Here is a 12,122-nt window from a genome sequence, read left to right as displayed (position 1 = left end):
AGAAGGGTAACAAAAGTAATTAGGGGTATGGAACAGCTTTCATATGAGGAGAGATGACAAAGCCTGGCACTGTTCAGTTTAGAAAAGAGATGACTGACGAGGGTTATGACAGAAGTCTATAAAATCATGAATGATGTGGAGAAAGTGAATAGGGAAGTATTATTTATCCCTTCACATAACACACAAACCAGGGGTCACCGAATGAAATTAAGAGGCAGCAGGTTTAAAACGAACAAATGGAAGTACTTTTTCACACAATGTACAGTCAATCTGGGGAACTCATTGCCAGAGGATGTTGTGAAGACCAAAAGTATAACTAGGGTCAAAAAAGAATTAGATAAGTTCATGAAGGATAGGTCCATCAATGGCTATTAACCAAGATAATCAGGGACTCAAGCCATGCTCTGGTGTCCCTAAACCTCTGACTGTCAGAAGTTGGGACTGGACAACAGATGGTGGATCACTCATACATTGCTCTGTTCTGTGCACCAGGCACTGTCAGAAGACAGGATACTGAGCTAGATGAATCATTGGTCTCACTCACAGACAGGCCATTCTTATGTACATTATCCAATTAATTAATATTAGCAAGGGCCCTGTGTGGGTGGTATCACTCCTATTTTAAATAGGGGGAAACTGTGGCAGACAGCGAAGACTTGCCCAGGCTTTTAGCTGAAAATCAGTGTTAGAACTGAGGAGCTCCTAGCTCTGAGTGCCATGCTCACACCACTGGACTGCATCTTTCCTTCAGGGGCTGGGCAGAAAAACAAAAATAATCTTTTGTAGCTGATAAGCTGGTGTGGGAGTAATGCAGTCATTTATGTATACTGTTTTGATGGCTTGCTTCAAGTTGTGCTCTTATCCGTTTACTCCACCCAGGAAAAGGAGGAGGATGCTCAGTGCAATGTCATTAAACTAGAGCAGATTATTTAAGGAAGAGCATGTGGGGCAGATCCTAGACTAGTTTTTTCACCTCCATTCTTTTCCTCTAAGGCTATGTCTACACTGCGCTTTTGTTGTTACAACTTTTGTCAAGTTAGGGATGTGAAAAAACACACCCCTGACTGACAAAAGTTTTAATGACAAAAAGTGTCTCCATGCCTGTCCCTGTGGACAGCACTTCGTCGGCAGGAGACACTTTCCTGCCAACAAAGCTACCTCTCCTTGGGGTGGAGATTTTGCCAGCAGGAAAGCTCTCTCCTGCCGGCAAAGAGTGGCTACGCTGCGTACCTTACAGCAGCAGGGATATAGTGGCACAGCTGTGCCGCTGTAAGGTATTCAGTGTAGACATAGCCTAAAGCAGTCTTTTCTCAACCTTTCTGATACCAGGGACCAGCTACTGCCTTCCTAAACTGTACCAGGGAGATTTCAGGGACCAGTGCCAGTCCATGGATGGGTGGTTGAGAAACACGGCCATAAGAACATAACATGTGAACAACCATACTGGATCAGACCAAAGGTCCAGTTACCCCAGTATCCTGTCTTCCATCAGTGGCCAGTGCCAGGTGCCCCAGAGGGAATGAACAGAACAGGGAATCATCAAGTGATCCATCCCCTCTCGCCTAGTCCCAGCTTCTTGCAAACAGAGGCTAGGGACACCATCCCTGCCCATCCTGGCTAATAGCCATTGATGGACCTATCCTCCAGGAACTTATCTAGTTCTTTTTTTGAACCCAGTTATAGTCTTGGCCTTCAGGACATGCTCTGGCAAGGCGTTCCACAGGTTGACTGTGCGTTGTGTGAAGAAATAACTTCCTTTTGTTCGTTTGAAACCTGCTGCCCATTCATTTCATAGGTGCTGGAACAAGGGGTGCTGCCACACTCCCTGCCTTGAAGTGGTTTCTCATGCAGGGTTGACAGGTTGGTTCAACGGCTCTCAGCACCCCCACTAGACAAATTGTTCCAGCCCCCCGAAAACACTGCTCTAAACTAGAGGCTCTCTCCCCACACAGCACAGGAGCCAGCCCCTGCCCGGCGGGGCGACATGGGTGACCCTCTCCAGCGCTCCCCCCGTAACCTTAGCAACTGGCCGCTTTCACCCTTCTCCGGGCGGGCTCCCTCTGCGGCCAGCTCCCGCCGACCAGCCCGCTCTCCGTGCGGGTTGGGGCAAGGCGCGTGTGTGGGTGTGTGCGTGTCTTACCCTCAGCTTAAAGGCTCGCCCAGGACACAAAGCGCGACGCGTGTCACAGCACCGGCCGCTTCCCGAGGCTCAGGCGCCGGCAAACTCGCGGAGCAGCGAACCCGGCCGCTGAGAACCCGGGGCCCCGCGCAGCCCCCCGCGGCTCCGCGAGGCAGCGAGCGCGGGAACTTCAGCCGGGCACCGAAGCCGCCCCGCGGGGGCCGGTCTCCCTCCCCGCCCGCGCGCCTCACGCTCACCTCGCCGACGTGGGGGGCTCTCACCAGCCCGCAGCCTCCGGCGGGGAGACGCTCGCGATTGCCCCGGGTGTGGCCAGTGTCGTCCCAAGCTCCGCCGGCGAGGCACTTCTAGGCAGAGCGATTCCCTGGCTGACACTCAGCCCAGCACCGAGAGGGGGGTGGGAGGAGACGAGAGCGGGAGGGAGACACACACACACACACAAATTACAGCGGCTGAGTCAAAGCTAACAGCTGCTTTGCTTCCTCTCCTCCCAGCCGCGCAGCACTTCGTTCCCACAAGGAGGTGTGAGCGCGGGCGGCTCCGCTTGTGTCGGTCTCTCACACACACTTTCGCTTTCTGTCAGCGTTTCCCTCAAGCACACACATCTCCCCCCCCCCCCCCCCCGCATCCCCCCAGTTACTTCTCGGTCACATGCAGGCCGTTAGTTCTCCCTTCCTCTCTCTCACACACATTGTTGTGTGTTCCTCTCAGTCTGACACACACACACACACTCGGCTGCCTTGCCTTACGGTTTCCGACTGTCCCTGCCACCGGGGCAAAAGCAGCAATGGTAGAAGCTTGAATGGAGACTGGCTGACCGCAGTTTTAATCACTGTATTTGCTGTGAACAGGATTAGATTGCATGGGCCTTTCCACAGCACAGCCTGTCTACACTGGTATTCACACAGTTGCTACCATCCGTGGATTTATAGCCCTGGCAGCAGTGCAGACATACTTATTTTCTCAGGTCTCAATCCCCCTACCACAACCTCTTTTACTTCACTCTGAGTAACAATGGCAATTAGGATAAAGCCATTATTTCAATTGACTCAATACAATAAGGTGACAAGACCATTGCACAATAAAAACAAGAGGCAGAAAGTTAATGTACTTAACACTTGGAAAAAGCAAGTGAAGCGCAAATAGACTCCACTTAATCAGAGACTTTTTTGCAAGACTTCTGTACATTCTGCTAGAAAATATGCCACTAAAGCCTGAGAATGCTGCTTACAGCATACACACTCCTACAAATACACATACCCTTCTCCCCTTTGGATTTATCCAAATGTATAGTACAAATTATAAAGATGCGATTCTTTTCAAATGTCCTTGTCTCTTTTTCCCCCTTTGCATCAACTGCTTGAAGGAAAAGGGGGGAGGGGGGGAATACCCATTCAGATTCAAACAATCTGGTTGCTGTTTAGCACAACAAAGAACTAGTTGATTCCCTGCCAAATTGACAATGCCAAACAAAAGGGAAACATTGGGAACATCATAGTTGTTTCCCAGTGAGATGGTACTTCTTAAAAGATATACAGTTATGAAAAAAATGCCATTACATTTCTCCATCCACATGCTGTAAGCAGCATTCTCATGCTCTAGTGCAGTGGTGCTCAACCAGGGTACGCATAACCCTGGGGATATGCAGAGGTGTTCCAGGGGGTACATTAACTCATCTAGATTTTTGCCTATTTTGACAACAGGCTACATAAAAAGCACTAGTGAAGTACAAACTAAAATGTCATACAGTGACTTTTTTATACTGCTCTATATACTATACTATATGCTGAAATGTAAGTACAATATTTCTATTCCAATCGAGTTATTTTATGGTTATATGGTAAACATGAGAAAGTAAGCATTTTTTCAGTAACAGTGTGGCTGTGACACTTTTGTATTTTTATGTCTGATTTTGTAAGCAAGTAGTTTTTAAGTGAGGTGGAACTTGGGATACACAAGACAAATCAAACTGTTGAAAGGAGTACAGTAATCTGGAATGGTTGAAAGCCACTCTTCTAGTGGCATCTTTCCTAGCAGAATGTGCAGAAGTCTAACAAAAAAAAGTCCTTATTATCAGGAGTCTATTTTTGAGCATGTCAAACAATTAGGCTATGTCTACACTGGCAACTGAACAACAAAACTTTTGTCTTTCAGAGGTGTAAACCCCTACCCCACCCCGAAAGACAAAAGTTTTGCTGATGACAAGTGCCAGTGTGAACAGCTCTTTGCCCGCAGGAGCACTCTCCTGCCAACAATGGTAACACCACTCGGGGTGGGGGAGGGGGAGTTTTTTGTCTGCAGGAAAGCTGACAAACAGTGGCTACACTGTGCGCCTTTGAGTGACACAGCTGTAGCAGCCCAGCCCTGTTACTAAAAGCTGCGTAGTGTAGACATAGCCCTGGTCTACACTAGGACTTTAGGACGAATTTAGCAGCATTAAATCGATGTAAACCTGCACCCGTCCACACGATGAAGCCCTTTTTTTCGACTTAAAGGGCTCTTAAAATCGATTTCCTTACTCCACCCCTGACAAGTGGATTAGCGCTAAAATCGGCCTTGCCGGGTCGAATTTGGGGTACTGTGGACACAATTCAACGGTATTGGCCTCCGGGAGCTATCCCAGAGTGCTCCATTGTGACCGCTCTGGACGGCACTCTCAACTCAGATGCACTGGCCAGGTAGACAGGAAAAGAACCACGAACTTTTGAATCTCATTCCCTGTTTGGCCAGCGTGGCAAGCTGCAGTTGACCATGCAGAGCTCATCAGCAGAGGTGACCATGCAGAGCTCATCAGCAGAGGTGACCATGATGGAGTCCCAGAATCGCAAAAGAACTCCAGCATGGACTGAACGGGAGGTACGGGATCTGATCGCTGTATGGGGAGAGGAATCCTTGCTATCAGAACTCCGTTCCAGTTTTCAAAATGCCAAAACCTTTGTCAAAATCTCCCAGGGCATGAAGGACAGAGGCCATAACAGGGACCCGAAGCAGTGCCGCATGAAACTTAAGGAGGCAAGCCTACCAGAAAACCAGAGAGGTGAACGGCCGCTCCGGGTCAGAGCCCCAAACATGCCGCTTCTATGATGAGCTGCATACCATTTTAGGGGGTACAGCCACCCCCTAAAATGCAACCCAAGCAACCCAGCCGTGTTGTTTGACTCCTTCAATGGAGATGGAGGCAACACGGAAGCAGGTTTTGGGGACGAAGAAGATGATGATGATGATGAGGTTGTAGATAGCTCACAGCAAGCAAGCAGAGAAACCGGTTTTCCCGACAGCCAGGAACTGTTTCTCACCCTGGACCTGGAGCCAGTACCCCCTGAACCCACCCAAGGCTGCTTCCTGGACCCAGCAGGTGGAGAAGGGACCTCCGGTGAGTGTACCTTACTATACATGGTTTAAAAGCAATCATGTGAAAGGATTACTTTGCCCTGGCATTCGCGGCTCTCCTGGATGTACTCCCAAAGCCTTTGCAAAAGGTTTCTGGGGAGGGCAGCCTTATTGCGTCCTCGATGGTAGGACACTTTACCACTCCAGGCCAGTAACACGTACTCAGGAATCATTGTACAACAAAGCATTGCAGTGTATGTTTGCTGGCGTTCAAACAACATCTGTTCTTTATCTCTCTGTGTTATCCTCAGGAGAGTGAGATATCATTCATGGTCACCTGGTTGAAATAGGGTGCTTTTCTTCAGGGGACACTCAGAGGTGCCCGTTCCTGCTGGGCTGTTTGCCTGTGGCTGAACAGAAATGTTCCCCGCTGTTAGCCACGGGGAGGGGGGAGGGTTGAGGGGGTAGCCACGCGGTGGGGGGGAGGCAAAATGTGACCTTGTAACGAAAGCACATGTGCTATGTATGTAATGTTAACAGCAAGGTTTACCCTGAAAGAGTGTAGCCACTGTTTTATAAAATGTGTCTTTTTAAATACCGCTGTCCCTTTTTTTTTCTCCACCAGCTGCATGTGTTTCAATGATCACAGGATCTTCTCCTTCCCAGAGGCTAGTGAAGATTAGAAAGAAAAAAAAAACGCACTCGTGATGAAATGTTCTCTGAGCTCATGCTGTCCTCCTACGCTGACACAGCACAGACGAATGCGTGGAGGCAAATAATGTCAGAGTGCAGGAAAGCACAAAATGAGCAGGAGGAGAGGTGGCGGGCTGAAGAGAGTAAGTGGCAGGCTGAAGAGAGTAAGTGGCGGGCTGAAGACAGGGCTGAAGCTCAAATGTGGTGGCAGCGTGATGAGAGGAGGCAGGATTCAATGCTGAGGCTGCTGGAGGATCAAACCAGTATGCTCCAGTGTATGGCTGAGCTGCAGGAAAGGCAGCAGGAGCACAGACCGCCGCTACAGACTCTATGTAACCAACCACCCTCCTCCCCAAGTTCCATAGCCTCCTCACCCAGATGCCCAAGAACGCGGTGGGGGGCCTCCGGCCACCCAGCCACTCCACCACAGAGGATTGCCCAAAAAACAGAAGGCTGTCATTCAATAAATTTTAAAGTTCTAAGCTTTTAAAGTGCTGTGTGGCATTTTCCTTCCCTCCTCCACCACCCCTCCTGGGCTACCTTGGTAGTCATCCCCCTATTTGTGTGATGAATGAATAAAGAATGCATGAATGTGAAGCAACAATGACTTTATTGCCTCTGCAAGTGGTGATCGAAGGGAGGAGGGGCGGGTGGTTAGCTTACAGGGAAGTAGAGTGAACCAAGGGGTGGGGGGTTTCATCAAGGAGAAACAAACAGAACTTTCACACCGTAGCCTGGCCAGTCATGAAACTGGTTTTCAAAGCTTCTCTGATGCGTACCGCGCCCTCCTGTGCTTTTCTAACCGCCCTGGTGTCTGGCTGCCCGTAACCAGCAGCCAGGCGATTTGCCTCAACCTCCCACCCCGCCATAAACGTCTCTCCCTTACTCTCACAGATATTGTGGAGCACACAGCAAGCAGTAATAACAGTGGGAATATTGGTTTCGCTGAGGTCTAAGCGAGTAAGTAAACTGCGCCAGCGCACCTTTAAACATCCAAATGCACATTCTACCACCATTCTGCACTTGCTCAGCCTGTAGTTGAACAGCTCCTGACTACTGTCCAGGCTGCCTGTGTACAGCTTCATGAGCCATGACATTAAGGGGTAGGCTGGGTCCCCAAGGATAATTATAGGCATTTCAACATCCCCAGCAGTTATTTTCTGGTCTGGGAATAAAGTCCCTTCCTGCAGCTTTTGAAAGAGACCAGAGTTCCTGAAGATGCGAGCGTAATGTACCTTTCCCGGCCATCCCACGTTGATGTTGGTGAAACGTCCCTTGTGATCCACCAGAGCTTGCAGCACTATTGAAAAGTACCCCTTGCAGTTTATGTACTCGCCGGCTTGGTGCTCCGGTGCCAAGATAGGGATATGGGTTCCATCTATGGCCCCACCACAGTTAGGGAATCCCATTGCAGCAAAGCCATCCACTATGACATGCACATTTCCCAGGATCACTACCCTTGATATCAGCAGATCTTTGATTGCGTGGGCTACTTGCATCACAGCAGCCCACACAGTAGATTTGCCCACTCCAAATTGATTCCCAACTGACCGGTAGCTGTCTGGCATTGCAAGCTTCCACAGGGCTATCGCAACTCGCTTCTCAACTGTGAGGGCTGCTCTCATCTTGGTATTCATGCGCTTCAGGGCAGGGGAAAGCAAGTCACAAAGTTCCATGAAAGTGCCCTTACGCATGCGAAAGTTTCGCAGCCACTGGGAATCGTCCCAGACCTGCAACACTATGCGGTCCCACCAGCCTGTGCTTGTTTCCCGAGCCCAGAATTGGTGTTCCACAGCATGAACTTTCCCCATTAGCACCATGATGCATGCATTGGCAGGGCCCATGCTTTCAGAGAAATCTGTGTCCATGTCCTAATCACTCATGTGACCGCGCTGACGTCGCCTCCTCGCCCGGTATCGCTCTGCCAGGTTCTGGTGCTGCATATACTGCTGGATAATGCATGTGGTGTTTAATGTGCTCCTAATTGCCAAAGTGAGCTGAGCAGCCTCCATGCTTGCCGTGGTATGGCGTCTGCACAGAAAAAAGGCACGGAACAATTGTCTGCCGTTGCTCTGACGGAGGGAGGGGTGACTGACGACATGGCATACAGGGTTGGCTTACAGGAAATTAAAATCAACAAAGGGGGTGGCTTTACATCAATGAGCATTTCAGGCAGGACTTCACGGAGGGTTCCAATAAGAAATGGTGCACCTAAGTAATTGTTCTTATTGGCACAAGCAGGTTGATCTGGCCTCTGATTGATACATGGCTGGATTTACCTCGCTGCACCTTCTCTGTGAGTGACTGCAGTGTGACCTAGAGGAATGAGTCTCCTAGACGGGGGAGGGGGGGGAAGCAAATGAGTACAAAACAAATCTGGTCTATTTCTTGTTTTGATCCACTCCATCTATCTTTTACATCTTTGCCTGGCAGCAGATGGTGCAGAAGGACTGCAAGCCATCCACATCTCATGGCTGCTCAGCAGAAGATGGTGCAGTGGGACTGCTAGCCATCCTCATCTCTTGCCTGCCTGGCAGAAGATGGTACAGTAGGACTGCTAGCAATCCGTATCGCCTGCCTGATCACCATAAGATGGTTCAATAGGACTGACTGCAGGACTAAAGAGAATGACCTGGTCAAGTCACTCCAAATTTAGTCCCTGCGCCCATGTCTGCCCAGGCGCTTCTGGCCGACGTGGCCAGGAGCACCTCGGACATGACAATGATGGCTACCAGTCATACTGTACTGTCTGCTGCCACAAGGCAATGGGTTGATGCTGCTGTGTAGCAATGCAGTACCACGTCTGCCAGCACCCAGGAGACATACGGTGACGGTTACCTGAGCGGTCTCCATGCTTGCCGTGGTATGGTGTCTGCACAGGTAACTGAAGAAAAAAGGTGCGAAACAATTGTCTGCTGCTGCTTTCACGGAGGGAGGGAGGGAACGGGGGCCTGACAATATGTACCCAGAACCACCCGTGACAATGTTTTAGCCCCATCAGGCATTGGGATCTCAACCCAGAATTCCAATGGGCAGCGGAGACTGCGGGAACTGTGGGATAGCTATCCACAGTGCCACACTCCGGAAGTCGACGCTTGCCTCGGTACTGTGGAAGCACTCCGCCGAGTTAATGCACTTAATGCACTTAGAGCATTTTCTGTGGGGACACACACACTCGAATATATAAAAACGATTTCTAAAAAACTGACTTCTATAAATTCGACCTAATTTCGTAGTGTAGACATACCCATAGTAGACAATGGCTCTTCAAAGGTACTGATGGTATCTCTTTACATGTCACTTGCTTTTTCCAAAGTGTTACAGTAACTTTCTCACTCTTATTTTTATTGTGCTCTTGTCACCTTTTTATACTGGGTCAATTGAAATAATGGATTTATACTAATTGTCATTGTTACTTAGGCCTTGGCTACACTACAAAGTTTTGTTGACAAAAGGCAGCTTTTGTTGACAAAACAGTGGATGCATAAACACTGCAATGCAACTCTTGGCACAAAAATGCCCTGTTTTGGTGACAAAATAAAACACAGGCACCAAGTTTGTAATCTTCCGGGAGGGAAGGGACTCCCCCTGGCTCCGCCCAGTCCCCGCCCCCACTCCACCCCTTCCTGCCAAGACCCCACCCCGCCCTGCTTCTTCCCACCCCCGCTCCACCCCTTCCCCTCCCAGTTCAGCTCCCTCCCCTCAAGTACGCTGCACCCTCACTCCTTCCCCTCCCCTCCAGTGCCTCCTGACACCGCAAAACAGCTGACCCACAGCAGGCGGTAGGTGCTGGAAGGGAGGAGGAGGTGCTGATCAGTGGGGCCCACCAGTGGGCAGGAGGTGCTGGGAGAAAGGGGAGCAGCACAGGGACCAGGGCAGAAGCCACACGCGAGCAGCATAGGGCGGAAGCCACAAGCATGTAGTAGATGTACCCTCGCTTCCCTGCTTACTCTCAGCAGTGAGATATCTGCTAGAATGACCCCCGCCTGTGGAAAAGTGTGGGAGAACTTTAGAATTTTTTTCCTAGTCAGTTTCACTGCAACCCTTGCAGAGTGAGTGCTCTTTTCTCCAGGTGGAGCACCCCCCCGCAGCCAACACTCACTATGTTTTAGGAGTTCACAGAAATGTGCGCTTGCCAAGGGTCAGTGAAAAGGTGATTGTTATGTTACAAAAGGTGTATTTTACAGATATATTTCAATGCTGTGTGTGAACTTAACAATCATGCTTCTGTGCATTGTTCCTTCTTCATCAGCAGATGTGGCCTTCAGGAACACCCCACGCACACTGGCCAAGCATCTCCGCCAGATAAGAAAGGGCCCAATACAAAGCAACGAAGACATGTTCCGGGAGGTACTGCACTTCTCCAATGCAGAGAAAAGGGAACACAAGGATTGGAGAGAAGCCAAAAGACAGGACAGAAAAGAAAATTAGGCGTTTGTTAAGGTCGCTACTGAGCAGATGATTAAAGTCACGGAGGAGCAAATGCAGATGCTGAAGTCCTTAATAATGCTGCAGACTGAGCAGACGTGTGCCCGCCCTCCCTTGCAGCAGATTCAGAATGCTTTTCTGTGCCTCCCCAACTCCACCCACACAGTCCTTTCCACTTTCCAGGACTTCTTGATTTCCCCTTCACTCCACCCCCTTAGACAACTTTCAAAATGATAGCTGGACCTACACACAGCTCTGAAAGTCTGCCCTTCCCTGGTACCTCCTTTCCCACCAAGCATCTTTGTGTGTGTGTGTGTGTGTGTGTGTTGTTTCTTGTGCAATAAAAGCAAAGTTTTTGAACCGTAACTCATCTTTATTTGTTTCCTACAAATTGAGATAGTAGGAACTACTAATAATACACAGGCGGTTTAATCATTTGCTTACTGGAATGTAAGGCCCAAATTTCGCTATTACTTCCTAGGAAAACTACATATAATATAACATTGCAGCACCAATCAGAGAGATATACATTACTGGTTCTCATTTTCAAAATGTTGCCTCAAAGCCTCCCTGATTTGAATTGGCCCCTCCGCCGGGCCCCTCTGATAGCCATGGTTTCTTGCTGCTCAAGATCAGCAGCCAAGAAGTTTGCCTCAACACTCCACCCCTAGGCAAAGCTTTCACCTTTAGCTTCACAAAGATTATGCAACGTACAACACGCAGCTATGACCATGTGAATATTATCCTCATTGAGGTCTAACCTGCCATAAAGGCATCGCCAGCGTGCCTTTAATCTGCCAAAGGCACATTCCACTGTCATCCCAGCACCTGCTCAGGCTGTTATTGAACCACTCCTTACTGCGGTCCAGGTTTCCCATGTAAGGTTTCATGAGCCACGGCCGTAAGTGGTACACCGGGTCTCCCAGGAACATCCCCCACTGTAATCTTTTGGTCTGGAAAGAAAGTCCCCACTTGCAGCTTTCTGCACAGGCTGGTGTTCCTAAATATGCATGCATCATGTACCTTCCCGGACCACCCCACGTTGATATTAGTGAAACACCCATGGTGATGCACGAGCACCTGCAACACCATAGAGAAGTACCTGTTCCTATTGATGTACTCTGTTTCATGGTGGTCTGGTGCCAAAATTGGAACACGCGTGCCATCTGTCACCCCTCCGCAGTTAGGGAAACCCATTTCTGAACAGCTGTTCAATATTTCACTCGCATTTCCCAGAGTCACGGTCCTTCGTAGCAGGATGTGATTAATTCCCCTGCACACTTGCATTAACACAGCCCCAACGGTCGGCTTCCCAACATCAAATTGATTCGCGACCGACCGGTAAGAGTCCAGAGTCACCAGCTTTCACACAGCAATTGCCCCATGCTTCTGTGGGCAGCTCTCATTCAGGTGTCCTTGTGCTGGAGTGCTAGGGCGAGTTGTGCACATAGTTCTAGGAAGATGGCTTTCCGCACCCGAAATTTCTGTAGCCACTGCTCATCATCCCACACCTGCATGATGGTATCATCCCACC

The 12,122-nt window shown here is 49.5% G+C and overlaps 1 protein-coding gene and 1 long non-coding RNA gene across 10 annotated transcripts in view; one reads left to right on the top strand and one right to left on the bottom strand.

Annotated features, from left to right (window-relative positions):
* MYO16 (myosin XVI) overlaps positions 1–2,704 on the bottom strand; it is a 602,174-nt gene extending 599,470 nt beyond the window's left edge. For 8 of the 9 annotated variants that reach the window (XM_075129766.1, XM_048854910.2, XM_075129771.1 and 5 more), the window contains exon 1: positions 2,377–2,702. The gene's annotated coding sequence lies outside the window, so the exon portion shown is untranslated. Of the gene's footprint in view, positions 1–2,376 lie in introns of all 9 variants that reach the window. The other variant, XM_075129773.1, reaches the window with a different exon arrangement.
* The window catches only part of LOC142072561 (uncharacterized), a 29,186-nt gene extending 18,340 nt beyond the window's left edge, over positions 1–10,846 (top strand). The window contains exon 3 of the long non-coding RNA XR_012669001.1: positions 10,413–10,846. This is a non-coding gene — a long non-coding RNA (uncharacterized LOC142072561). The remainder of the gene's footprint in view (positions 1–10,412) is intronic.
* Positions 10,847–12,122: the final 1,276 nt, after the last annotated feature.

The sequence above is a fragment of the Caretta caretta genome, chromosome 1, assembly GCF_965140235.1.
Source record: "Caretta caretta isolate rCarCar2 chromosome 1, rCarCar1.hap1, whole genome shotgun sequence".
NCBI classification, from domain to species: domain Eukaryota; kingdom Metazoa; phylum Chordata; order Testudines; family Cheloniidae; genus Caretta; species Caretta caretta.
This window is presented reverse-complemented; position numbering and strand designations above follow the sequence as displayed.